A 27,355-nucleotide genomic window follows, 5' to 3' on the forward strand; every position below is an offset into this window, starting at 1 on the left:
TACCATCTTCAGTGCATTTGGGATAGTTTACTATCTTCAGTGCATTTGGGATAGTTTACTATCCTCAGTGCATTTGGGATAGTTTACTATCTTCAGTGCATTTGGGATAGTTTACTATCTGTAGTGCATTTGGGATAGTTTACTATCTTCAGTGCATTTGGGATAGTTTACTATCCTCAGTGCATTTGGGATAGTTTACTATCTTCAGTGCATTTGGGATAGTTTACCATCTTCAGTGCATTTGGGATAGTTTACTATCCTCAGTGCATTTGGGATAGTTTACTATGTGTAGTTCTTTTGCGCATTAGCTTGGATTCCTTGTCATAAGGTCTCTTTTCTCTGCTTTGCAAGCAAAAGTCAGAGCCCCTGAATCACAAAAGGGTGTAGGTACCTTCCACACTAGTTTCGCCTCATTCAGGGCCCCACGGCTTATAAGAAGGGAAAGCTGGGCGGCTCCCAAGTGTCCCAGGAAAACAGCCCTTTCTGGGAGTTTGATCTGCCAAGTTGCCAATAGCTGAACTGAGCTCCTTGGAAGCTCCTGGGAGAAAGAGGTGGCTCAGGGAGCAGAAATGATGGGCCAGAGAGAGAACCCTAATATCTAGCTTCACAGGCCCATTTCTGTCTTTGCCCACCTTTCCTCACCCACGTACAACAGCTTTTGGAGTAGCTTAGTGTAACCTAATTTTCAGGGATCCCCTCAGGACTGGTAGGCTAAATTTAGAGCCCACACGAGGAAGTCTATTGGCCATGTGGTGTGCCTTGAAGCCTGAAGCACGTAAAAAGTTATATTTAATACCCCTGGGAGAGACTAAACACAGGAAAGCCAGTTTGTGAGAAACAATTGTATTTTCATAAGAAGCCTCTCTGCCTATGTGTTTGGTAAACCGTTAGCCCTCTAAGAGTTGGACTATGGATTTTCTAGTCTTATAATTAGACATGTGAACAAGCAGAGGGTTTAAGAGTCAGAGGAACATTCCAGAATCTTCAACAGCCCTAAACAAGTCATTGGCATCCTGCTAGATTTGGTCGGCATCTGACTGGCATCAGAACACACTCTGATTGACTCTCTCAATCAGCCCAGGATCCTGTCCAGCGGCCTGACCGAGGGCTGCACTGTAATCCTTGTTTCCTTTGAAAGTCTGGAATTCATAAGGAAATAGGGTGGGGGTCAACAATGGATGATCTAATTTTCCAAGGGAGTATTGGATTAGTCAACAACTTGATCCCCACCACTGAGATAGCTCCTTTTGTGAATATTTTACCGACCCACCTGCTAGGTCTCAAGGCTTCTGAAGGGACTCTTCCCAGACAACCACCCTGCACATCTTAGCACAGCACAGCCTGCTTCCTTTCCTCACTGATTCTGAAAAAAGGAGCCGCTCCCCGTCCCTTTCGTATCCACCCCGACTCCAGGCAGGATAACACTGGATAAAGCCCCCTTATATCCTTCAGCACAAAAATCCCAAAAGTCCACTCCAAGGCCTTCTGCCAAGCCTGCTCTTGTTTAAGACACAGTGACTGGACTCTGAAGCAGCCTCTAGAGGCTCTGACTGCCGGCCAGTACATTTAAAGATGAGCTAAAGGAAACAGAAGGATAGTTGATGCACTTCCTCGATCTCTGACATTTGCCTGGAGCAAAAGAAAGAGGAGAATGATGCTGAGATTAAGGCTTCTCCCCTGGCGTGATTCTATGTGGCCTGTTGCGACGTGCAGAGAGGCAAGGCAATAAGGCTTTCTGGGGGTCAGCAGAGAGACAGGTCAAACAAGGGTACTGCCCAGGCCACTGGGGCCCCCATCAAGACGTGACTCTTCTCCAAAGGGAGCAGATGACACGGGCCTCCTTGTACCAGTGTGGGAGTCAGTATGGGTGCGGGATGTGGACAGACACTCAGGATAGGCAGGGAGAGCCACATCACCAAGCAATCAGACTTGTTTACCCCTCTTGAGGTAAATGTGGGAAGCCAATAACTGGCATTTTGTAGAGCCACTTGGCAGAAGAAACACCATCCACATAAATCAATCAAAAATGTCATTCTTGGCTGGGCGCGGTGGCTCACACCTATAATCCCAGCACTTTGGGAGGCCGAGATGGGCAGATCATCTGAGGTCAGGAGTTCAAGGCCAACCTGGCCAACATGGTGAAACCCATCTCTAGTGAAAACACAAAAATTAGCCTGGTGTGGTGGCCGGCGACTGTAATCCCAGCTAGTCAGGAGGCTGAGGCAAGAGAATCACTTGAACCTGGGCGGCGGAGCTTGCAGTGAGCTGAGGTTGCGCCACTGCACTCCAGCCTGGGCCACAAGAGTGAAACTCCGTCTCAAAAAAAAAAAAAGAAAAAAAAAGTCTATTTTTAAAGACTACTAACTGAGAAAGAAGAGCTTTGAAGAAACAGAAAGAAGGGACCTGAGCATGCCACGGCAGGAGAGGATGAGAACAGCACGGAGAAGGGGGAGGCGCTAGCAGTCAGAAGCCCGCAGCAGAACTGGCCGGTGCTCAGAGAGCTGTTGGGACTGCACGGGGGCTGACTGTCTTGGCCTTAAGGTCCTGGGTGAGGACAGAACAGAAGTTAATGGCACACACCGTGCCTGGGTGAAGCCTCGGCACCATCAAGGAAAGCAGATACTGCATTTGGAAAGCCTGGGCCCTCTCCTTGAACCTGGTTCTGAAGGTTTCGGTGATGAGTCACCTCGTTCCCCCTCACCAGCTTCTGTCTTTAGCCGTGGCACTGACGTGTCTGAACCCGCACGCACCTCCCGAGCAGGAGCACCCGTCATCTTCACACCACGGATGACTAACCATGGCCTGCTCACAGCCTCCTAATTATCACAGAATGAAAATGCAACATGCCTGAAAGCTGAGGTTTTGGGAACAGGATGAGAAGAGCTGTGGAAGGAATATGGAGATGCAGGGTGGCAACGAGCTAAGCTTTCGACAGGCCCTCGCAGTCCTCGGGAGCAGGGGCCAAGCGACCACGGATCCAGATAGAGCGCTCTCCTTGGCAGAGCCGCATGTAATCTCATTCATTACAGCCTCCGATTAGGTTCCCAGGCTCATTAAAATCTGTGTGCCATTCACTGTTTCTCTTGGATCAGATTGAATTCTACCGTGCAGAGAATTGCCAGGGCTTCGAAGTGTCCAGTGCAGGCCAGATAGCATCTCTTGGCTTCACTTCTTCCTGAAGTTTCTCCCTGTGATTCTGTGTGCTTGCTGCCAGGAACACAAGTCACCATTCAGGCCCACGGCTGCCAGCTCAAACAAGGGCTTCTGACCCAAACAAAGCCCGCGTAAAAAGTCCAAAGCACTTGAGCTAAACTTACTCTAAAAACTACGGCAGTACAGGACAAAGACAGACACTCGGGTTAGACACAAAGAACCACAGCTAAGGCAACCTTTAAAAAAGGAGAGTGGGCCGGGCGCAGGGGCTCACACCTGTAATCCCAGCATTTGGGGGAGCCAAGGTGGGCAGATCACTTGAGCTCAGGAGTTCGAGACCAGCTTGGGCAACATGGCAAAACTCCATCTCTACCTATATATATACACATATTAGCCAGGCATGGTGCATTCACCTGTGGTTGCAGCTACTTGGGAGGCTAAGGCAGGAGAATCGCTTGAGCCAGGGGTGCAGAGTTTGCAGTGAGCTTCTCGTGCCATTGCACTCCAGCTTGGGGGACAGGAGTGAAACCCTGTCTCAAAAAAATAAAATAAAATAAAATAGGAGAGTGAAGAGGGGCTTTTACTCTATCTGATATAAAGACCTATTATAGCCACAGGTGCAGTGGCTCACGCCTGTAATCCCAACACTTGGGGAGGCTGAGGCAGGAGGACTACTTGAGGCCAGGAGTTCAAGACCAGCCTGGGCAACATAGCGAGACCCTGTCTCTACAAAAAATAGAAAAAAAGTTAGGTGGTCATGGTGGCGCATGCCTGTAGTCCAAGCAACTCAGAAGACTTAGACGGGAGGATTTCTTGAGCCCAGAAGGTTGGGGCTGCAGTGAACTGTGACTGCGCCACTGCACTCCCTAGCCTGGGTGACAGAGGAGGCCCCTGTCTCAACAACAACAACAAAAGACATATTATAAAGCCATCATAATAAAAACAGTCAAAACCATACGAATAGATCACCAGAACAGAACAGAGAGCTCAGAGTCAGACCCTTGTTTAAGTCAGAACTTAATACAGGATGAAGGTGGTCCCACGCATCACTCGGGGAAGGACAGATTATTTAGTAAATGGCATTTGGGAAACAGGCTCATTGTATAGAGAAAAATAAAACTGGACCCTACTTAACACTAAATACAAAAGAGGACTCTGCGTGTTTTAAAGACCTAAGTATAAAAGGTTAAAGAAAAATAGTGGAAATAAAATGGGTAGAAGAGAGTGCAGGAACATATCTTTGTGATCGATCCTCCTTAAAACAAAATTTCAGAAGCATAAGGCAGATTTTTACAAATATGATTAAATTAAAATGAGGGGTTTCTAATCAACAAAAGTCCCTACGGACAAAGTTAATAGACTGTTAACAGAACAGAGGTAGATATTTATAACATCTAAATCAATGAGAGATTGATATGAAGAATATGGAAGGATCTTAAACATTTATGACTGTAATTAAAAATGAGGAAAGGGCCTGGGTGCGGCTCACGCCTGTAATTCCAGCACTTTAGGCAGTTTATGAGGTCAGGAGTTCAGGACCAGCCTGACCAATATGGTGAAACATGACTCTACTAAAAATACAAAAAATAGCCAGGTGTGGTGGCGTTTGCCTGTAGTCCCAGCTACTTAGGAGGCTGAGGCAGGAGAATCACTTGAACCCAGGAGGCAGAGGCTGCAGTGAGCCAAGATCGTGCCACTACACTGCAGCCTGGGTGACAGAGCACGTCTCCATCTCAAAAAGAAAAAAAAAAAAATATATATATATATATATATATATGTATGTATGTGTGTGTGTGTGTGTATATATATATATATATATATATATGGAAAGGATATAAACAGACATTATACAGAAGATGAAATTCCAAAAAGCTAACAAGGTGGCATAGGTCAGTTGTGCTGAAGCAGACTCTGAGCTGGGGAGTTGTGAGCAGGAGGTCTACATGGGAGCGGTCTCAGCAGCAACGCGGTGAGGGAGTGAGGAAATCAGCATAGGGCTGGGCAGAGCGAGGATCTGAACTGTGATGTGGGTACAGCACAGGCCTTGGCTGGTCCCACGGGGGAATGCTGATGCTGGCATGTCTTTTCAGAGATGTCCTGAATTTAGGCAAGGGACTGGGGCTTTGTACCCCTGCAGTGACTAGCCTCTGGATGGAAGCTGCCCCCACGGAGAGCTCATAAGCGTGGGTGAAGCTGCTTCCTGGGGCTGAGGGCAATTCCCGGGGACGGTCTAACCTGTGAGCCATTTACAGCCAGCACTTTGGCAGGAAGGGGCGGGGAGGGGGGAGGGGAGGCACAGGTTTTAGTCCTGGGGCTGGAACCAGAGCGGTATACCATGCATCTACCAGGAAGAAAGATTCAAAAGTTTTAGTAACATAAAAAATGAAAATTAAAACAACAGCAGGATGTCACTGTATGCCTTTTATATTGGCAAAATATAGAAATACAGGTAATGCCAAGTATTGGCAGGGATGTGGGACATAGCCACCCCTGTACCCTGCTGGCGAGAGGACAGATTGAGAAGAGTCGGCACTGGCAGTGTTCTGGGGCACACGCAGGCATCGTTAGTCACATTCAGTAGAACATGTTAGCAGTGCCGCCACGAGGTATACATCCCAGGCCGCTCTTACACAACTCTGTAAGGAGAGGTGTATGCCAACGTTGCCTGCACAGGAATTAGTGGTGGGAGCTGGAGACTACCTGAGTTTCCATCACTGAGATGGAGAAATAAAATACAGTGAATGCAGGCCAGGGAGTACAATGCAACAGGACTGAGGCAAAATCATAAATGTACACATAGCAGCATAGACGGATCTTAAGAACAGTGAAAAATGGGGGGAAAGCATGAAAAAGGTTAGAAAGAATGAGATAGGCCGGGCGCGGTGGCTCAAGCCTGTAATCCCAGCACTTTGGGAGGCCGAGACGGGTGGATCACGAGGTCAGGAGATCGAGACCATCCTGGCTGACACGGTGAAACCCCGTCTCTACTTTAAAAAATACAAAAAAAAACTAGCCGGGTGAGGTGGCGGCGCCTGTAGTCCCAGCTACTCGGGAGGCTGAGGCAGGAGAATGGCGTGAACCCGGGAGGCGGAGCTTGCAGTGAGCTGAGATCCGGCCACTGCACTCCAGCCTGGGCGGCAGAGCGAGACTCCATCTCAAAAAAAAAAAAAAAAAAAAAAAAAGAAAGACTGAGATAGAATGTGTACATAAATTTAAAATACTGCAAATGCTATTTGTGTGAAAATATGCGAACAAAAAGATACACATGATACACCTAGGAATCATCTGCAGTGAGAGAAGGAAATGGAATTGCAGTGTTATGCCCAGACTGTTTGTTCCCCAAAGAAGACCACCAGAGTCCAGAGTCAAAGCCAAGCGGCAAGGATCTTTACTACAAGTTCGAACTTGGTCCCTCCTTTACACAGTATACAAGAGGGCCCCGAACAATGCGAGCGTTTGCTTTTTATAGCCCGAAAGTTGCAGGGGAACAAAGAAATTCTTTTGGCTCCTGCGCTTTCAGTAACCTTGAACGGCTGTCCCCTTATCGGAGACTTTCCAGGTGGTGTTTGTACTGGGCTCAGGGAGTTTGAGAGATATATGGTGGTGGGATGGGAGGATGGGATGTGTTTGTGCTAGGCTCAGGGAGTTTTGAGCCCGGGGCTGAGGAATGTGCCCAGCTCCTTTCAGCAGGATGGGGAGAAAAAGGAATAAGGAAGGAAATAATTCAGGAGGGGGTTTCCCAGTGACCAACGATGCTGACATCCATGAGCCAAGGAGTGGGAGGAACTCAGTTCTCTACATCTGACTTCTAAAACTAGCAGCAGCAACCACCACACCACCGCCGTTTGAGCCCCAAGAAAGCAAGCTCAGGTTCTGCACCTTCTCTGTCTCTGAGATCTCCCCTCAAAGGAAAATGGCAGAACGCTGCCACACATTACTCCTCGCTCTTACGTATCAATGAAATGACGCCCACCTCTGGTCTCCAGTGGGCTAAAGAGGTTGGCACCTGCACAGAGGTTCATGCCCCTCGAGGCACAATGACTTTACTGCAGGGAAGGATGCTTTCCATTCTCTTCCCCACGAACTCTCCCACCTCATTCCAATCAAGTCACCAACCAGACTGAAACGCAATAGGCATGAGCTCAATGCTTCCCTTTGATCAGGACCCTCACAGCAGACAGAGGAGACAACCAACTCAGAGTGAGGTCTTAGATCTTGCCCACCAGGGCCGGGCGTGGGGGCTCAGGCCTGTAATCCCAGCGCTTTGGGAGGCCGAGACAGGTGGCTCACCTGAGGTTGGGAGTTTTAGATCAGTCTGGCCGACATGGAGAAACCCTATCTCTACTAAAAATACAAAAAAATTAGTTTGGTGTGGTGCACGTGCCTGTACTCCCAGCTACCTGGGAGGCTGAGGCAGGAGAATCGCTTGAACCTGGGAGGCGGAGGTTGCAGTGAGAGGAGATCACGCCATTGCACTCCAGCCTGGGCCACAGGAGGAAAAACTCCATCTCAAAAAAAAAAAAAAAAAAAATTTGCCCACCTGGGAGAGGGCCCACAACAGTGAAGTGACACTGGCTTGACAGGTTCTCTGCACTGATGGAGAATGAGCTTGAACCCTCTGATGAAATCTATCCTGCCTGACCAATCAGTCCCGGAAACCCTGGAGGCCCCGAGAGAGCCGGAATAATCATGAGGCTTGCCAGCTGTTCTTGCGTCCCACTGTGGCTATTCCAACACCCAACTGCTACCCCTGACACCCCCAACCCTATCCCACAAGCATTTGAGAACCAAGACCAGGTTACCAGTCCAAAGTGAGGAACACAGAGATTGAGATCCAGTAGTGCAGAGGAGAGCTGGGCTGGGAGGAGTGAGGGAGGCCCTGCCACTCAGGCTCATAAATGTGTAAAAGGAAAATAAACCTTGGGACCTAAAAATCACTAAGCCAAGAGAAAAGTCAAGCCGTGAACTGTCAGACCTGCCTCCCATTCTATTCCTAGATAAGATAGCTACAAAGACAGGAAGCTACAGACCTCCCTCACAATTTGCCTATGGGGAAATTCCTTGTGGACGAAGCCCAGGCAGAACTCGAAGTCTCCCTCTGAGGCTCACCAGAGACAAATACACATCTAATAGCTTCCTCTGCCCTATTGTTCATGTAAAAATACAGATTCACTGAGCCAGACTAAATTGTGTATTCAGTGGAAGGCTGATCAAGGACTCAAAATAATGCAACCTTTTGCCTCTTATCTACTTCCTACCCGGAAGCCCTCACTTCCAGTTGTCCTGCCTGACAAAGCTGAACCACTGTACATCTTACACATATTGATGTCACGTGTCACCCTAAAACGTATAAAAGCAAACTGTAAGGCCGGGCACGGTGGCTCACGCCTGTCATCCCAGCATTTTGGGAGGCTGAGGCGGGCGGATCACCATTTGTCTGGAGTTTGAGACCAGCCTGTCCAATGTGGAGAAACCCTGTCTACTAAAAATACAAAATTAGCTGGGCGTGGTGGTGCATGCCTGTAATGGAGAATCGCTTGAACCTGGGAGGCAGAGGTTGCAGTGAGCTGAAATCATGCCACTGCACTCCAGCCTAGGCAATAAGAGCGAAACTCCGTCTCAAAAGAAAAAAAAAAAAAAGCAAACTGTATCCCCAATATCCCTGATATCCCCGACCACCTTGGGCACACATTGTCAGGACTTCCGGAGGCTGTGTCACAGGCGCGTCCTTAACCTTGGCAAAATAAACTTTCTAAACTGACTGAGACCTGTCTCAGACATTTGGGGTTCACAGATGGAAACAGAAAGTCAAGTGGTCATAATAGTGCTCCGAACCCCCTGGCCAGCACCAGGCCCTGACTCCCAGGCCAACTCTCACTTTTCCTCACTATCATAGTGAAAACCACACATTATTACTATTTAAAGGGTCTCTTCTAGAACACCAGCATTGCATTCCACAAATAAGTCTGTAATAAATAGGATTCTGAGGAAAACGGAGAGTCCCAGGATCCATGGTAATGGAGTTGGTATAGGTAGAAATTTTTAATCATTTTCCTTCTGGGTCCAGTAAATCAACTTCTATGCCTGCCTTAATACTTCATCCTGGAAAGCTCAGGGTACGACGGGTCTTGCTGCTGAAAGGCGTTCTAAGGACAGCAGTTGGTCGGTGATGGTATAAAATGCCTGCGCGCAGTAGGCCTTCTCCAAATGTTAGCTCCCTTCCCTACCCCCATTTTCCTTCTCCTGCATTGTTTTCACTGAGGAGTCACGCTGGAACCCAGGAGATCTGGCCTCTGGTCTTGGCTCAGGTGTCTTTTTACAGCCTGGTCTTAGGCAAGAGGCTCTCCCTCCCTGAAGCCTTCTGTTTCGTTGACTCTGGTTTCTCATGTTTAGAAATGGAGGTAGTATCATCTATCTTGGTGGTACCCAGCCTGGTCCCCACTTCCTTTTTTCTAGCCTCTGGAAAATGAAAAATATTACCTTTTAACTTTTTACATAGAAAACTATAAAATAAGAAGCTATTATTAACCATGATCCAGGTAAGATGTGTTGGCATTAAAAGATGGAGAGGAGGAACATGATTAGAACATAGAATCAAGGGTGAAGCGTGGTGGCTCACGCCTGTAATCCCAGCACTTTGGGAGGCCGAGGTGGGCAGATCACCTGAGGCCAAAGGTTCGAGACCAGCCTGGTCGACATGGTGAAACCTGTCTCTACTAAAAATACAAAAATTAGCTGGGCCTGGTGGCATGTGCCTGTAGTCCCAGGTATTCGGGAGGCTGAGACAGGAGAATTACTTGAACCCGGGAGGCAGAGGTTGTAGTGAGCCAAGATTACACCACTGCACTCCAGCCTGGGTGACACAGTGAATCTCTGTCTCGGAAAAAAAAAAAAAAGAAAAAGAAAAACAGAAAGAAAGAAAATAGCATCAATATGGGAACATACTAAATGAGGAGTTACCTTCTCCCATTCCCATCTCCCAGAGTAAATTAACAGTTTCTTATCATTCCATCCAGAAAAATTATGCGTATATATTGACATGTCCTGTTTTTAAAAAGTACACAAAATTGGTCATATCCCAAATAGTATTCTCTAATTTGTTATTTTAAACTTAACAATATATTTTTATACATATATAAATCTATTTTATTCTCTATAACTGTTAAATCGTATTTTGTGAAATGGACGAACAATTCAGTCCAGGAAGATTGTGAAGTTTCTCTTTTTTTTTTTTTTTGCGAACACTCGCTCATCCTCTTGCCCCTTGATTTTCTCCTGAGCGTCTGACTTGGCCAGGAGCTGTGATTCAGGTGACAAGTAAGATAGAGAAGGTCCCGTGTACCCAAATGTCCAGGGCAAATTGCTGTGAAACTGTTGTAGGTGACAGTGTTTGCTTGTTTTCCTTACTGGAGAAAAGTTCCAACGTCAATAGCCAGTTTGCCATGTATCTTGATGGCTGAACATTTTGGACAAACTTCAATGTTTTCAATAATAAAATTCCACATTTGGAAAGGACCTGAAGGTCATTTGGCTTAACCTCCTTGAACTCACTGTAGAAATTTCTTCTACAAGCCTCTGTGTTATCTTTTTTTTTTTTTTTTTCTGAGACCGAGTTTCACTCTTGTTACCCAGGCTGGAGTGCAGTGGCGCAATCTCAGCTCACCACAAACTCCGCCCCCTGGGTTCAAGCGATTCTCCTGCCTCAGCCTCCCGAGTAGCTGGAATTACAGGCATGCGCCACCACGCCCTGCTAATTTGTATTTTAGTAGAGATTTCTCCATGTTGGTCAGGCTGGTCTCGAACTCCTGACCTCAAGTGATCCGCCCACCTTGGCCTCCCAAAGTCTGGGATTACAGGCGTGAGCCACTGCGCCCAGCCTGTGTTATCATTTACTGTCGCTATATCATAACATCGAACAGCTTTTACTAACAGAAATTCTTCCTCATTTCCTCAGACCAGTCACCATGCAATGTCCCCGCACTGGCCCCGCTCTGCCCTTTGAAACATCCTCGAACATGTGTGTTCCTCTTCCCACACGGCTCTCCAGATGATTGAGGACCTCGCTCACATCCCTGAGTCCACTGTTTATTCATTTAACAAATGTTTCTCTAGAGCCCGCCATGTTTCCAGCACTGAGACAGGCACCTCGCAAACTCCGTGAGGGCAGAGATATCAGTCTAACTTGCTATGTGTGGTAACCACAGCACCTAAAAGGGCTTTCTGTGCAGTAGGCATTTAATACGTATTTGTTGAATAAATGAATGAATACAAAGGTGGATAACATAGTCTCCGTCCTCAAGGAACTCTTAGTGTAGTGGGGGTGGGCGAACAGAACTACAGGCAACTCTAATCTAGGAGCCGGGAGAGAATGTGAGTAGCAAAATCTCAAAGGACAGGCCCCTAACCCAGCATTTGTTACCTTCCCTTCTCCGCTGTGAGGGATTATCCATTATCTTCCCTTCTCCACCACCTCCCTCATGCACTGTGATGTCAGTCACATCATTCTGTCATGGTATGTCTGCGTGTCTATGTTTCCTAACTGTCAGCTCTTTGAGGACAGGGACTGAGTTTTATTTAGCTTTATAACCCTAATGCTTAGCAGAGGGTCTGGCCTAGAGGATGCATTTCTTATTTATTTACTTAGATATTTATTTTATTTATTTGTTTATTTATTTATTTGCTCTTGTCACCCAGGCTGGAGTGCAGTGGCGCAATCTTGGCTCACTGCAACCTCCACCTCCTGGGTTCAAGCGATTCTCCTGCCTCAGCCTCCCGAGTAGCTGGGATTACAGGTGCCCGCCGCTATGCCCGGCTAATTTTTGTATTTTTTTTAGTAGAGATTGGGTTTCACCAATCATGTTGGCCAGGCTGGTCTCCAACTCCTGACCTCAAGTGATCTGCCCACCTCAGCCTCCCAGAGTGTTGGGATTACAGGCGTGAGCCACCATGCCCGGCCCATAATCATTAAATGAAGTGACTGACTGACTGACGGATGGCTAAATGAATTAATACATTAACACTCCCATGGAAAAAAAAAAAATTGAAGTAACTGCTTTCATGGGATTACATTAGTCTTGCCTGACGTTTTACCAATACAAAAACATAGTGAAGTAGAAGTGACAGAAATCTTGGGAGGAGATGACCGTGATAACTAGGGCTCCACAGAGCCTCTCTGTTTCGACCAACATTTAATGAGCACCTACTCTGTGCCAGGTGCGCTGCCAGACTCTAGGTCAAGGCAAACGAGACACAGCTCCTGCCTCTAAGGTGCTCCCCGACTAGAAGAGGAGATACACACGGAAATCACGAGGCCGCAGGTGACACTGACAGGGTGACAAGGTGCCGTGCAGGGTGGGGTGGTCAGGAAAGCCGCCTGGAAGAGAAGGCGCCTGAACGGAGTCCTGAGGAAACTGTCCGGGTAAGGAGATGAAGGAAGGCCATTCTGGGTGGAGGCAGCCACCTGGGCAGGGCCCGAAGGGGTGAGGACAGGCCTTTTTCAGGTACTGCATAGCACCTGGGAGGGCAGGGAGTGGAGGGAGGGGGAGAAGTGGAGGTGGGGCCAGATCAGGAAGGGCCTTATAGGACTGCTAAGGAATTTGGACTTGACCGTGATGAGGCCATGAGGGAGCCATTGAAAGAATTAAAAAATCCCAGGATAATCAGATTTGCATTTTAGAAGATTGTTCTTACAGCAGTTTAGAAAATGGATTAGGCTTGCACAGTGGCTCACACCTGTAATTCCAGCATGTTGGGAGGCTGAGGTGGGAGGATCACTTGAGGCTAGTCGGCCTCCCCAAGTGCTTGGATTGCGGGTGTGAGCAGCCTTGTCTCCCTGGCTGCTTCAGTCTTCTGCAGACAGAAGGCTCTGTTAAATTTGCAAGCTACAAGCACCTGAGCCACACGATGGCCCAATCAACCAAGTCACGTGTAAAGCTATCTCTTGGCCGTGAGGAATAAAATCAATATTTTAAGACCTTAATTATTCAAATGCTATACCCCAGAGGTGATTCATAACTTGAGGAGTGCCTCAGTAGGAGAACACGGGCTAAAGATTTGTGTGAACATGGCTTAGCCTGAAATTTCCCATATGCAGTCAGTCAAAGGGCTGACAAAAGATAAAATAACAGAACTGTTCTTACACAGCTTCCCAAGGAGATCCCAGAGGAGCCAAGCTGCTCCTGCTAAGAAGCCTAGACTCAATCAGGAGAGAAGAAACTTGCACTAATGAAGGAGCCGCAGCCCCCCGGGCTCTCCGAGTGCTGGTGTCTTCAAGAATTCCTGCATCCTTTGCACAAAGTGGGGCTGGTAAAGCGGCAGGGGTGGGGCGGGAATGGGGGAGAATGGGACTCTTCCAGACACTACCTTTAGAATAAAATGTATGATATTGGCCGGGAGCAGTGGCTCAGGCCTGCAATCCTAGGATTTTGGGAGGCTGAGGCAGGTGGATCACCTGAGGTCAGGAGTTCAAGACCAGCCTGGCCAACATGGTGAAACCCCTGTCTCTAGTAAAAATACAAAAATTAGCTGGGTGTGATGGCAGGTGCCTGTAATCCCAGCTACTCGGGAGGCTGAGGCAGGAGAATCGTTTGAACCTGGGAGGCGGAGGCTGCAGTGAGTGGAGATCTTGCCATCATGCCATTGTGCTCCAGCCTGGGGGACAAGAGCCATATTTCTCTCAAAAAAAAAAAAATGTAAGATATTTTCTGAGAAAGTGTCAGTAGTCTTGTATCCCTGCCCCTAAGTCATCACTTCGTGCAGGAACTTCAGCCTCCTGTCCTTGGTGCATGCGCTGTTAGGGCCATGTGTCAACCAGCAGGGGGGTCGGGGTGGGGTGGGGGTGCAGACGAGGGTGGGGTGGAGGTGGGGTTGGGGCGAGGGTGGGGTGGGCGTGGGTGGGGGTGGGGTGGGGGGGGGGGTGGAGTGGAGGCGGGGGGTTGGGGGTGGGGTGGGCGGGGGGGGGGGATGGGGTGGGGGGGTTGGGGGGTGGAGGTGGGGCGGGGTGGGGGGGGGGGGGGGGGGGCGGGGGTGGGGATGGGGTGGGTGTGCGTGGGGGGGGGGATGCCGGGGTTGAGGGGTGGGTGGGGTAGGAGCAGGGTTGGGGTGGGGCGAGGGTGGGGTGGAGGCTGGGTTGGGGTGAGGGTGGGGTGGGCATGGGTGGGGGTGGAGATGGGGCGGGGTAGGGTGGGAGGAGTAGGGTGGGGGTGGGGGTGGGGGTGGGGGGGGGGGGTGGGGGTGGGGGGGTGGGGGGGGGGGGGGGGGGGGGTGGGGGGGGGGTGGGGGGTGGGGTGGGGTGGGGGAGGGGGGGTGGGGTGGGGGGGGGGGGGGGGGGGTGGGGCGGGGGGGTGGGGGGGGGGGGGGGGGGGGGGGGGGATGCCGGGGTTGAGGGGTGGGTGGCGTAGGAGCAGGGTTGGGGTAGGGCGAGGGTGGGGTGGAGGCTGGGTTGGGGTGAGGGTGGGGTGGGCATGGGTGGGGGTGGAGATGGGGCGGGGTAGGGTGGGGGTAGGGTGGGGGGTGGGGTGGGGGGGGGGGGGGGTAGGTTGGGGGTGGGGTGGGGGGTAGGGGTTGGAGTTGGGTGGGGGTAGGGGTGGGAGTGGGGTGGGGGTAGGGGTGGGGGTGGGGGTGGGGGGGGGGTGGGGGTGGGGGGGGGGGGGGGGGGGGGGGGTGGGGGGGTGGGGGTGGGGTGGCGGATCAAGTTAAGAGTGTGGATGGGGCCGGGCACTGTGGCTCACGCCTGTAATCCCAGCACTCTGGGAGGCCGAGGCGGGTGAATCACCTGAGGTTGGGAGTTTGAGAGCAGCCTGATCAACATGGAGAATCCCCGTCTCTACTAAAAATACCAAATTAGCCGGGCGTGGTGGCGGCGCCTGTGATCCCGGCTACCCGAGAGGCTGAGGCAGGAGAATGGCGGGAACCCGGAGGCGGAGCTTGCGGCGAGCCAAGGTGGCGCCACTGCGTTGAGGCCTGAGCGACAGGATGGTTTGGTGAAAACTCATCTCACTAATGGAGGAAGCAACTAAAGCCAGCCTAGAAAAATAGAGGCGGCGTGGCATGGTGGATGCTCCTGGATGGGCATGAAGCAGCCTTGAGTTCTGAGTCTCAGGCTCTGCCACTGTGTGACCTTGGACGAGACAACGTCCTTCTCAGCATCAGTTTCTGTGACACTAAAATAATGATCATAATCTCCTACTTACTGGGTTCTTGGGAAGATGAAATGCAGTTAAGAAGATTTGCAGAAGCACTTTGCTGTTCCCTCAGACTGTGTATTAGTCAGGACATTGCTTTGGTTTCTGTAACAGACACCGAAATAATAAAGGCTTAAACAAAACAATGTATTTTTCTCTCACATAGAGCCCCACGCTGGTGTGGCTGCTCTGGCCTCTGAGGTCTTCAGAGCCCCGCTCCTTCTGTCTTACTGGCTTCCTTAGCCTGCTCCAAGACGGTTCCCTGCCACGACCACATGCCAGCCAGCAGAAGGGGCAGGGGCCAAGGGAGGGCAAGCCCTGTGGCCATAGCCCAGCACTGTCTACACACTTCCTCCCTCTTCCTGTTAGAGTCCTTCATCACATCTCGCTCTAAGAGAGGCTGGGAAGTGCAGTCACTTTCTGGGAAGCCTACACTTGACTGAAAATTCCGTGATGATGAAAGAAGAGGGGATGGACTTTTTTTTTTTTTTTTTTGGATGGAGTCACGCTCTGTCACCAGGCTGGAGTGCAATGGCACGATCTCAGCTCACTGCAACCTCCGCCTCCCGGGTTCAAGTCATTCTTCTGCCTCAGCCTCCCGAGTAGCTGGGATTGCAGGCGACTGCCACTGTGCCTGGCTAATTTTTGTATTTTTAATAGAGACGGGATTTCACCATGTGGGCCAGGCTGGTCTCCAACTCCTGACTTCAGGTGATCCGCCTGCCTCGGCCTCCCAAAGTGCTGGGATTATAGGCTTGAGTCACCACGCCTGGCCCTAAGAGATGGACTTTGAGGGACAATTCAAAGTTCCCACTAACTCCCCTATTTGTTTGTCTAATTCCCTTACGTCCTCAGGTCTCGAGTTTATGTCACTTCTTTGGGGAGGCCTTTCCAGACCCTCAAGTCTCCATTAGCTGCCCCCATTGCTCCCTTACGCCTCCTTCACAACGCTCGCTGCACCTGTAATTTTTGACTGACTCCATTTTGCCATGAGAAGGTAATTCTGTACCTGTGGACTGTGCTTCCTCCTGAGGCCTGCCTGTGGATGCTCAATACATCCACACTGACAGGTAGCAAGGTGCTGTCCCCAGAGGGCTCCGGGAGCTCCTCGGGCAGAGCTTCACAGCTTCGGGCCACCACCAAGTCCTCTCCAACCCAGGATTTGTTTGGAAAGAAACTGGTACCTTCTGCCGCTTCCTCAGTGGTGGGCGTGCCGGCACCGTATCCTTTTATCTGCTAGTCCTCTCTTCGTGTGGGCCTCTAGAACTGCTCAAGTCCAGCCTCAGATAGCCCATGAGTGGGTGACTGTGCCTTTTCATCATCTTGCTTCGCAGCTCTGTTGTTCAGGATCTGGGAAGGAACAGAGGGTGTTGTGGGAAGAGCTTTGCCCAGCACAGAGGCCAGAATGAAGGACGCAGGGAGAGATTTGGTTTTCTATTCCTGGTCTATAATGCAACTAATGGGCCTGAAGCCTGCCCTATGAAGAGGTGGGGAAGGAACCTCAGTGGAGGATGTCCCCAGGGAGTTGACCCACACCCTCCCTCTGTGGGGGCAGATGGCTCCCCAGGGTCTGGGCCCATGTGAACCCACTGTGTGGCTCCTGGGCCGCTCCCTGGTTCTCCACTTCAGTGACCTCTAGCTCACTCTTTTTTCCTCTTTTCCTTATTTTTTTTTTTGAGATAGTCTCACTGTCGCCCAGGCTGGAGTGCAGTGGCATGATCTTGGCTCACTGCAACCCCCTCTACCTCCCGGGTTCAAACGATTCTCCTGCCTCAGCCCCCGAGTAGCTGGAATTACAGGTGTGCCCCACCATGCCCGGCTAATTTTTGTATTTCTAGTAGAGACGGGGTTTCACCTTGTTGGTCAGGATGGTCTCAGACTCCTGATCCACTCGCCTCAGCCTCCCAAAGTGCTAGGATTACAGGCGTGAGCCACTGCACCTGGTCTCACCCTTGTTTTGATATAAAACTCATCATTTTCTAAGAAATCTCCTTCTTAGCTCATTTTCTTTGTTCCAAGGAATGTCTTTCAAGAATTTCATCAAACATGACTCTGGTTCTCCTGTTGAGTGGAGGGCTGGAGGGCTGTGACCCGGGGTTGACCTTTATCCCATCACATTCTGGGCACCCTCCAATTTTTCTTTGATTTAAACTAGAGGGAAGCTTGACTTGGGCTGGGAGCAGTCAGCTCTTTCTGGCAGTCTTCAGAGCTACTGAAGGGGAAGTCACCAGACACCAAGCCCCGGCGGTTGCTAGGTGCTCAGGTTACACTGATACACAAAACGAGGGTATTCAAGAGCCAAGTTCAAGTTTCCCTGCTTATATTTTTCCAGAGAGTTGGGGAGGGAGCAGCCATGTCCTACCCACAGCCCCTGGGAACTCTGCCTCATGTCTGGTATCAAGGGAATCTTTCCTCCCAGTGGTGGCACAGGACTGACCTGGGAACGCACACAATTGCAGCTTCATTCTGGTAGCTGGGCTTTCCCCCCCATAAAATGGCAGTGTCCCTTTAATTCCCTGCAAGTCTCCTCTGTGGAGCTGGCAGTAGGTTAAATGAATCAACTGACCAGCCCTTTCTCACTGGGGGCTCTGGGGTAGAAATTCTTCTTACTTGCTTCAGCTTGTGTCCAGAAACAAAGAACAGTTAAGCAGGGATTAACTTTTCCCTCTGTGGGTTTCTCTGTCCTTTCTCAGAATAGTTCCACGTCTAATTCAGGGACGTAGGTTCCTCTTGGAGGCCCACTTCTTTCCTTCATTGACCATCCATACAGCTGCTGACTGTCCCGGCTGTTCCAGTCTTCCTCACTCCCACTACGGGGAGCAAAGTGTCCCTCTGGGTTGATTTCCCAGCATGGCTCCTTGCAACTCTGATTTTAGCTTCATCTGTTTCTCTCCAGCACATACCCTGGACTGGCCCTCTGCACATTCCAAAAACTTTCTGTTAATGACATTATTTCCCCAAGTAGCCTTCTTTTCTGAAAAAAAGAATATATTGAACATCTCACACACATATTCTAGTTCTCATTGAGATTTGACAGCAAAGGGTAGTAGAAAAAGTACTGATTTGAGAGTTAGGGTTTCTGGGTTCTCATTCTACCGTTGGCATTAACTAGTGTGTGACATGGAGAAAGTCGCTCCTCTTGGCTCATGGTCCCCTCTATAATGCCAGCGACTCTTTCAAATGCTAACAGTCTAGTGTCTATATTGAATAGTCTTGCCATCCCTTGTGAGTTTGATTGGCATTTTGTCAATCCCCATGACAAACTAGTTTCCAGTTTGGCATGTTTCTGGTGGAGCTGGTCATGATCCATTCTTCATTCTCTCCATTGAGGGTGCCTGAAATAAAAGCCAATGGTTTAATGACAGTACTTGGGATGAGGACAGCTGAGATTAGGCCCAGGACACAACCTCCTCACACTGATATTGGGACCACAGGAGACTGTGGCATCTTGTTCTTGAGGATTCCATGACAACCTGAAGTGTTCATCTCAAAAATGCCATCCTACCGCACCATATCCCTCGCCTCCCAAACTCACACCTTAGGCCAATCCTGAGGGCAACGTAGTAACTGGACATGACCCATCAACTGTGCTCCAGAAAAGGCATCCTGGCTGCCGCAGGTCTGCACCTTCCCTGCTGAGGCGGAGCCTTCGTTCCTGAATTTGTTTGCCAAATTCATGTGTCCCCAAATGGTCCTTCTTATAGAGACGTCTGATTTGCAATCCTTACAACACCTTCATTGCTTTAAAAGAATGGGGGAGATATCTCCTTCTAATTACATTTACAGGTCCCTTTTCTCTCCTATAGAAAACAGACTCAGGTTTTTTTTTTGTTGTTTTTTTTTGTTTTTTAACTTGCAAATATTTCACATTTGTTTGGAGAGCAGATTTCTTTCCAGGTTTTTGGAACGCTGAAGTCACTGACACATGGCTGTTGAGATATACTGTAGCTGAGTGCAAACATCCCCGGTTCCTAGTACAGTCAAACCTGCGTTTTAGGCCATGGTGGGTACAGGGAGGGATGAGCCTGACGTGGAACTGTCCCGGGGGATGCTGAGAATGGCCCTTTTCTGTCTGCAGAGCCCTTGAAGAGGAGATCTGAACAAGGTGTATTTTCATTTGTCTTGAGCCCTCTCACTTCCCGCCTCTCCCCTTACCCTGTCCCAGGGACAAGCTGATTCTACTTCAGATCTCTGTTTAGCAATGTTCCCCTTTTGGGAATAGTAATGGAACAGCCTAGGTCCCAGGGCATCAGTCCTGCCACATTTCTAGTCTGAGTCTAGCCCCACTTACCATTAGGCTCCCATTAGTCTGTTAGGCCCTCTTATCTAAAGGGCACCTATGAAGCAAGACCCAGTCTGGGGAGAACTGGCTGCCAAAGCCAGACACCTTGGGATCCTGCTCATTACTGTGACCTCCCTCGTCCCTGAGTTAAGTCTTAATCTGTGCATACTCGGTGGAAACTTATTTGTCCAAAGTTATTTGTCTATGTTAGTGCTTTAGGGCCTCCAAAAATCTGGCCAAGTTAGGTGGCATTAGAACAAGTATCTTGGCTGGGCACGGTGGCTCATGCCTGTAATCCCAGCACTTTGGGAGGCTGAGGCGGGCAGATCACGAGGTCGGGAGATGGAGATTATCCTGGCCAACATAGTGAAACCCCGTCTCTACTAAAAATACAAAAATTAGCCAGGTGCGGTGGTACACCCCTGTAGTCCCAGCTACTCGGGAGGCTGAGGCAGGAGAATCACTTGAACCTGTCAGGCGGAGCTTGCAGTGAGCTGAGAGCAAGACTCTATCTCAAAAAACAAAAATAAAAATAAAGAAGAGCAAGTATCTCTATTTTTGTTCTCTTGCTGTGCAACTCGGTTGCACTATATAGATGTACCTTTCTGTTGGTTTTATTTGATTCAAAGAGGGATGATCTTACGTTTTATATAAATATTAAATATTAAATTTGCCTGCTTGGTGTGCGAGCAAAACCTATAATCATTAATTTTGGTCAAGTTTAAAACAGTGATTCCCATGTATGACTGCACGTTGGTATAAACACGGCAGCTTTATAAAACTTCCCATGCCTGAGGCCCATCCCCCCAAATCTATTTTAATTGATTTGGAGTAGGGCCTGGGCCTTGATTTTTTTTTTTTTTTTTTTAAAAAGCTCCCTGATGATTCTAATTGCAGCCAAAATTGAGAGCCATTGTTCTGAATAATGCCTGAAAAATGTGCTAATTTGGTGTGTGGGGGGCAGGGGGACGCAGGGTCAAAGGAGATGTTAAACTGAATTGGCTGACTTGTTTTGTCAGTCTTCAGCCCAGTAGCTGGATAGGAGCAAAGTCAAGATTACAGTGCAGTTATGTAAGGTTTGAGGATAAGCCCCTTCTCCTAAAACTGACTCATTACTGCATGTATATTCCATTTAAAGCAATCTAGAGCAATAATGTGGAAATACTGGGTGAGAACCACGTTTTGTGAATATGGTTAGGGCCCAGTAATATTCAATAATCATTCTACGACCAGAATGGAGAAGTGACAATAAAAAAGAAATCTCCCATTTAAAATAATCTGCGCTGGAAATGCCCTAGTGTTTCTCGTAATACCGGCTGCTACTAAGCCAGTAACACACTCGTATTGCCTTGAATTTCAAGACATTACTGTGGTGATCTCTGATGATTCGAGGCTCACATTTTGCCATCTCTTATCCCTGACCTGAACTTCCGGTTCAGTGTGTCTGAAGGCAGAGTGGGAAGACAATTCAGGTAGCAGAGAAGTGAACAAAGGACAATCCCTGAATAGGCGAATTGAAGCTCGTTAGCAGTTAGCCCGGAATGAGGCTGATATCTCTCAGCAGGATTTTTCAGGAGCTGGGAATGGTTGGAATTTTTGTTTTCCTTTTCCTGGGAAAGAGAGGCCCGTTAGCTCTCCAGCTGCATTAGAACTTAATTTGTTTTGTTTGTTTTTGGTTTTGTTTTAACACTGTAGAAGGGACAGTACATTCCAAAAGTTAGAGGACAGCTAAGGGAGATTCGTCCTCTTTAGAGGATATCATGAAGCATATGGTGCCTCACAGGGATGGGGAAGGCAGTTCACAGGCAGGAGCCAAGACAGGGATTAGCTCATAGAAGGCGGCTGGCTGGATGTAGGAAGAGCTGCCAGGTAAAGGGACCCAAGCTTGGGACTTAAAGTTCAGGTCTAGTCGTGTTTTTAAAGAGTTGTCATCTTTCAAATATATAAGTGTAAAGATTTAGGAACTGCCCTCAGGAATGAGGTGCATGAAACTCACAGACAGACCAAAATCCCAAAATCTTTGGTACCTAGTGGACATTTCCCTGGGGCTGCTTCCTGGGCAGGGTGTCTGCTGCCCTTCACTAATAGCCAGGGAGCCCAGCCCTTGGTGTAGGAGTACAGGTTGAAATGCTCAGGGGTTTACCTGATCCCACAGCTTTAGAGGCAAGAAGCTGACATTTAAGGCTTGAATAGTGCTCCTTTTCTAAGTAAATGACAACCTGGAGAAAGGTCTAACTGAACCAGGCGTTTGACATTTTCAAGCTGACTTTCTTTTCAGAGAGACTGGAAGACTGACTCCCATCATACTCTTTCCCAGCCTCCTGGTGGAAAGGGAACCCCCAGTCCCACTGTGGTTCCTGAACATGCCAAAGGCACAGGCACAGGCTCAGCTTGGCTTAGCCTGCGGTCCCTTCCCGAGGGCTGTGTCTTCAGTGGGATGAGAAAGACGTTGGCAGAGGCTTTTAGGCTATGAACACGCCAGGTGCATTTAGTCAACAGTGTAAGCTGAATACCAGAAAAGATAAAGTAGAAAAAAGGGCTGCAAAATTGCCACCTGAGGCAGAACTATACGAGGCTCAGTCCAGGGGAGGCCCTGTTTCTCATGGCCCTTGTCTGATGGTCATGATAAATTAAACATAAACACCAACCCATATGCTAGAAATTGATTTCAACTCATTTACCAAATAAGCAAAATATCGGTATCGATGATGTACAGTTAGATCTCTATTTGCCAATCGATCTCCTTCTGCAGTCCCCAGTCTGTGCCAGACAGAGCAGACCACTTCTCCGTGCTGCCTAAGCAGTGCTTTCCTTGGACCCTGCTGTGCTCACTACTTCGGACAGGGAAAGTGACTCTCCCAGGCTACAATGGACCTGTAACTTACTCATCTTGCAACCTCAGCAGTGGAAGGCTCGTGGTGAACGTCGACGGAATGAACCTGCGTGTCCATGGAGTCCATCTGTTATCTCTAATAAACACTGAAAGTCAAAGAACAAGATGGAATAATCAGGAAACAGAGAAAGCGGTATCATCAGGTAACCAGGAGGTAGAAGCATAAGGATGAAACATGAAATCATTCATAGCAAGTTAGTTTCTCTTCTCCTGGTCACGTCACTCCCCACATCCCCAAAGGAGGAAGTGTAGTGGACAGGTGTTGGCTGAGAGTCCAGAGGACCTGGATCAAGAGTCAAGAGGGTGGTCTTCTCTCTAATTGAACGTGTGGCTTGGAGTCAGTTCCTCTCCTTTTCTGGGCTTCAGTTTCCCCTTCTATAGAATAAGAATATTAGACTAGGTGGCCTCTCAAAGTCTTTACAGCTCTGATATTTTGTAATTTTATGCATCGAACGCTATAATTCCAAAGTATTAAAGAAAAGGGCAGTACCCCATGGTTTGAGGGGCAGGGACTATAGCACAGACTGCACCAGACCCACCAGCCTTTAGTTCTGGAGGACCTAAGTGAGTGTCAGCTTGAAAACACTCAGTGTTTGAAATGCCACACCACAGCTGCACAAAATAGGAAAAATCTTGTTAGGAAATGACCACAGTCCGCTAGAGCTGTGGAAAACATTGCCTCAGACAAAAAGGACTTTTCCATTGGGGAAAAAAAAAAATCAGCAGTATTGTGTCTGCTCATGCCGTCTGCCCCGGCAGTTCTCATCGAGTCCTGCCTACTCAGGTCCCGGGCTCTGGGGCAGTGCTTTTCCACTTCATGTCGGTCCTAATGGTAAATGCAGGTTGTTCTCCTCTTCTGGCCCCAACTGCCCCAGGAATCAGACTTTGAAGTCATTTTAAAATTCATCTTTGGACTGTCTGACTTGTCAATGCTTCCTCCAGAGGCAAAAACCACAACATGCTTTCACTGGAATGATCTCGCGACACCTATTGAATCCCCTGTGTGTGAGGAGATCTCGCGACACCTATTGAATCCCCTGTGTGTGAGGAGATCTCGCGACACCTATTGAATCCCGTGTGTGAGGAGATCTCGCGACACCTATTGAATCCCCTGTGTGTGAGATCTCGCGACACCTATTGAATCCCCTGTGTGTGTAGGAGATCTCGCGACACCTATTGAATCCCCTGTGTGTGAGGAGATCTCGCGACACCTATTGAATCCCGTGTGTGAGGAGATCTCGCGACACCTATTGAATCCCCTGTGTGTGAGATCTCGCGACACCTATTGAATCCCCTGTGTGTGAGGAGATCTCGCGACACCTATTGAATCCCCTGTGTGTGAGGAGATCTCGCGACACCTATTGAATCCCCTGTGTGTGAGGAACATGACACCCCAGGTAGGGAAGTGCATTGCTCAAGGTCACATACAGAGGTCAGGGGACTGGGTCCTGAGGCTGGCGCAGGGTTCTTCCCATTTCCAAGCTGTCTCTAGCCACAGGGCCGATTCTCATCTACCTTCCCACACAGAGGTTTCCCGACCAACCAACGAGCCAACCAGCTAACCACCCTGTGCGTATTTCCTATACGCCTCGGACTCTGCGTTCTCTGATGCTCTGCTTTGTAAACAATTATTTTTTCACTGTTCCCAAATGCAACAGTAAACAGTAAGCACTCACCTTTGGCGGCAGAGCAGAGCTGGCCTGCTTCTTTGAGTCCTGCTTCAGTTTCTGGAACTTAAGCATAGTGTCCCACCTATTCCTTGGAAGACATGCAGCTGCTAAGAAGGAGTTGCATATTTCTACGTGGGGTCCAGGGAGAGATGTCAGACCCCAGCTCTGGGCCAGGGTGGCTTTGGTCTGAGCAGTGTTCAGACCTATGCAGGAAGCCGCACCAGGTAGAGAGGAGGCCTCAGCCTGCCCAGGTACCCACCCTGGTGCAGCCCTCTCCGTCTGCCACCATGAGGGCCCCTTCCTGAGGCTCCACAGTTGGGCCAGGTGCAGTCCTTGCCCAGTCAATGCTTTCTGGGCTCACTCTCTCGAACAGGAAGTAGCCCCTTTTGTTCTTAGACCACCACAGATGCAGACAAAGCCCGGCTTTTAAAGAAGAAATTTCTACTAAAATAAAATAGAAAATAAGCAAAACCTAGATATGATCATATTTACAGACTATAATTTTCTAAATAAAATGTTAAATGCATATTTATGGTAGAAAACTTGGAAATAGATATTTTAAGAATCCATAAGCCCACCCATCGCCTAGCCCCGTGCTGCCTCTAACACAGTAGCAAGGAAGCAGGTGTTGCCACTGAGCGTTTGAAATGCGGCTGATCTGAACGTGGTAGCAAGTAAGCAGGTGTTGCCACTGAGCGTTTGAAATGCAGCTGATCTGAACAGAGATGCACTGTAAGTGTAAAACACACACGGGAGTTGGAAGATTTAGTACCGAAAATGTAAAATATTTCGTTAATACTTTCAAAAATACTCATTACATGCCTGAGATGATAGCATTCTGGATATATTGGATTAAACATATATATATATACACACACACACATATATATATATATTTTGAGAGCACAGTGGTGTGATCAGCTCACTGCAACCTCCACCTCCCAGGTTCAAGCAATTCTCCTGCCTCAGACACCCGAGTAGCTGGGATTACAGGCACCTGACACCACGCCCAGCTAATTTTTGTATCTTTAGTAGAGACGGGGTTTCGCCACGTTGGCCAGGCTAGTCTCAAATTCCAGACCTCAGGTGATTCACCCATCCTCGGCCTCCCAAAGTGCTGGGATTACAGGCGTGAGCCACTGCACCCAGCCAACAAATATATTATTAAAATTAATTTGACCTGTTTCTTTTTACTGTTTTTGGAAGCTACTGAAAACCATAAAATTATATATATGGCTCACATCACATGTCTGTTGGACAGCCCTGATCAAGAGAAACCACTGATAACATTTTGGCACACCCGCTCCATTGTGGGGTTTATATATTGAAGAGTCTGGTCATTCTGGCACCTCCCCTCCATTGTGGGGTATATATATTGAAGAGTCTGGTCATTCTGGCACCTCCCCTCCATTGTGCGGTATATATATTTGAAGAGTCTGGCTCCTGGTTAAACACCTATGTGTGATTTTTCAGGTCTGACTGCAAGCAATGACAGAGGCTTGACCTGGCAGGCCTCCCGGGGAGGCTCCCCTCCCCACACCAGAGCTGGTGCCCAGCCAGCACTCAGGAGGCTCTGAGGGGAGTTAAGGACTCAGCCCCACTGTGCTATGCTCTTCACATGTTTGCATTCTTAGCCCGGTGTCTTCATTCCTAAGTCTCTTTCTCTGAGGCCTTGGGCTGAGGTTTTTTTCAGGTGCCTCTTCTGAGGCCTCCTTACCAGGGGGAGGAGGGAGAGCCCTGAAGACCTGTTTCGCCAGTCTGACTCAGCACCCAGGACTTTCCCACTCTACCCCGCACCCCCACCCCAGGGGCCATAAAACTGCTGGAGCCTTTGGTTGGGGGCTCCCTCAACAGTGAGATGTCCGCCACCTCGGCACCGACCCACCTGACCCTTGAAGGGTGCACTGTTTCATGGGGAAAATGAAACAGGAGAGCCTGTGGCTTCTCCGGCTTTAGCCTCCTATTTATATTAAGACTATCATAGCAAGTGATTAAAGGTGGCACTGGTTTTTTTTGTTTTTGTTTTTGTTTTGGTTCATTCTTGCTGTGATGAGCTACTCTGACATCTGACAGCTCAGCTCTCTCTCCCAGCTTAGCTGAACTCCCAACAGTATTTTTTTTCTTTTTTTCGGGGGGAGCAGGCAGAGTCTCACTCTGTTGCCCAGGCTGGAGTGCAGTGGCTTGATCTCGGCTCATTGCAACCTCCACCTCCTGTGTTCAAGTGATTCTCCTGAGTCAGCCTCCTGAGTAGCTGGGACTACAGGCACACGCCACCACACCCAGCTAATTTTTGTAATTTTAGTAGAGATGGAATTTTGCCATATTGGCCAGGCTGGTCTTGAACTCCTGACCTCAAGTGATCCACCTGCCTCAGCCTCCCAAAGTGCTAGGATTACAGGTGTGAGCCACACAGCCCTCCCAACAGTGTTTTTAAAAACAAAACAGTAATCACATTGAAATACAATTATATCTGTCTCAGTCAGGGTCCCAACAGGAGACAGATGGCACCGTCACATCAGGGTAACTCAGGGAGGTTTTATTTATAAAAAGCTAACTAATAACAAACTTAAGGATGGAGTGGAGGAGAATGAAAAAATAACTCAGAACCCGAGGGCTGGCGGCGGCAGACCTGTGACCATCCCTAAGTCCGAAGGGACCAGAGGAGGGGTAGGCTACCAGAACCAGGAAAGAGAGGCAGCTGTGCGGAGTTGGGGTGCACTTAAAGGAAGAAAACGACCAGCCCAGGGCACGGTCATAGGAATGCAGCCAGGGAAATAAGCAGCCTGGAATCCCTTTTCTCCTTCCCCCCGATCTGCTAAGGCTCTTCATTGGCTGACTCCAGTCAGAAGCCGGAGGAGATGGAGTCTGTTGCCCTAGTCCTCTTTCAGTGCAGGAGGCAATGGAGATGGCCAGAGGTGGGAGTACGAGGATGGGGTGAATCTAGAGAGGCAAAGAGCTGGCTGCAACCAGCCTGGCCAACACGTCAAAACCCCATCTCTACCAAAAATACAAAAATTGGCCGGGCATCGGGAGGCTGAGGCAGGAGAATCGCTTGAACCCAGGAGGCGGAGGTTGCAGTGAGCTGAGATGGAGCCACTGCACTCCAGCCTGGGTGACAGAGCGAGACTCCATCTCAACAAACAAACAAAAAAACAAAGAGGTGTCTGCGCTTTTT

At 49.0% G+C, this 27,355-nt stretch overlaps 1 long non-coding RNA gene across 2 annotated transcripts in view; it reads right to left on the minus strand.

Moving 5' to 3' along the window:
- LOC126948004 (uncharacterized) overlaps nt 1-24,649 on the minus strand; it is a 39,602-nt gene extending 14,953 nt beyond the window's left edge. The window contains exons 1-5 of one of the 2 annotated variants that reach the window (XR_007723297.1): nt 24,187-24,649; nt 22,503-22,596; nt 17,773-18,670; nt 16,520-16,685; nt 15,345-15,440 (exon numbers count right to left, since the gene is read on the minus strand). This is a non-coding gene — a long non-coding RNA (uncharacterized LOC126948004). The remainder of the gene's footprint in view (nt 1-15,344; nt 15,441-16,519; nt 16,686-17,772; nt 18,671-22,502; nt 22,597-24,186) is intronic. The other variant, XR_007723296.1, reaches the window with a different exon arrangement.
- Between the last annotated feature and the right edge of the window lie 2,706 nt (nt 24,650-27,355).

This window comes from Macaca thibetana, chromosome 2, assembly GCF_024542745.1.
Source record: "Macaca thibetana thibetana isolate TM-01 chromosome 2, ASM2454274v1, whole genome shotgun sequence".
In the NCBI taxonomy this organism is placed as follows: Eukaryota; Metazoa; Chordata; class Mammalia; order Primates; family Cercopithecidae; genus Macaca; species Macaca thibetana.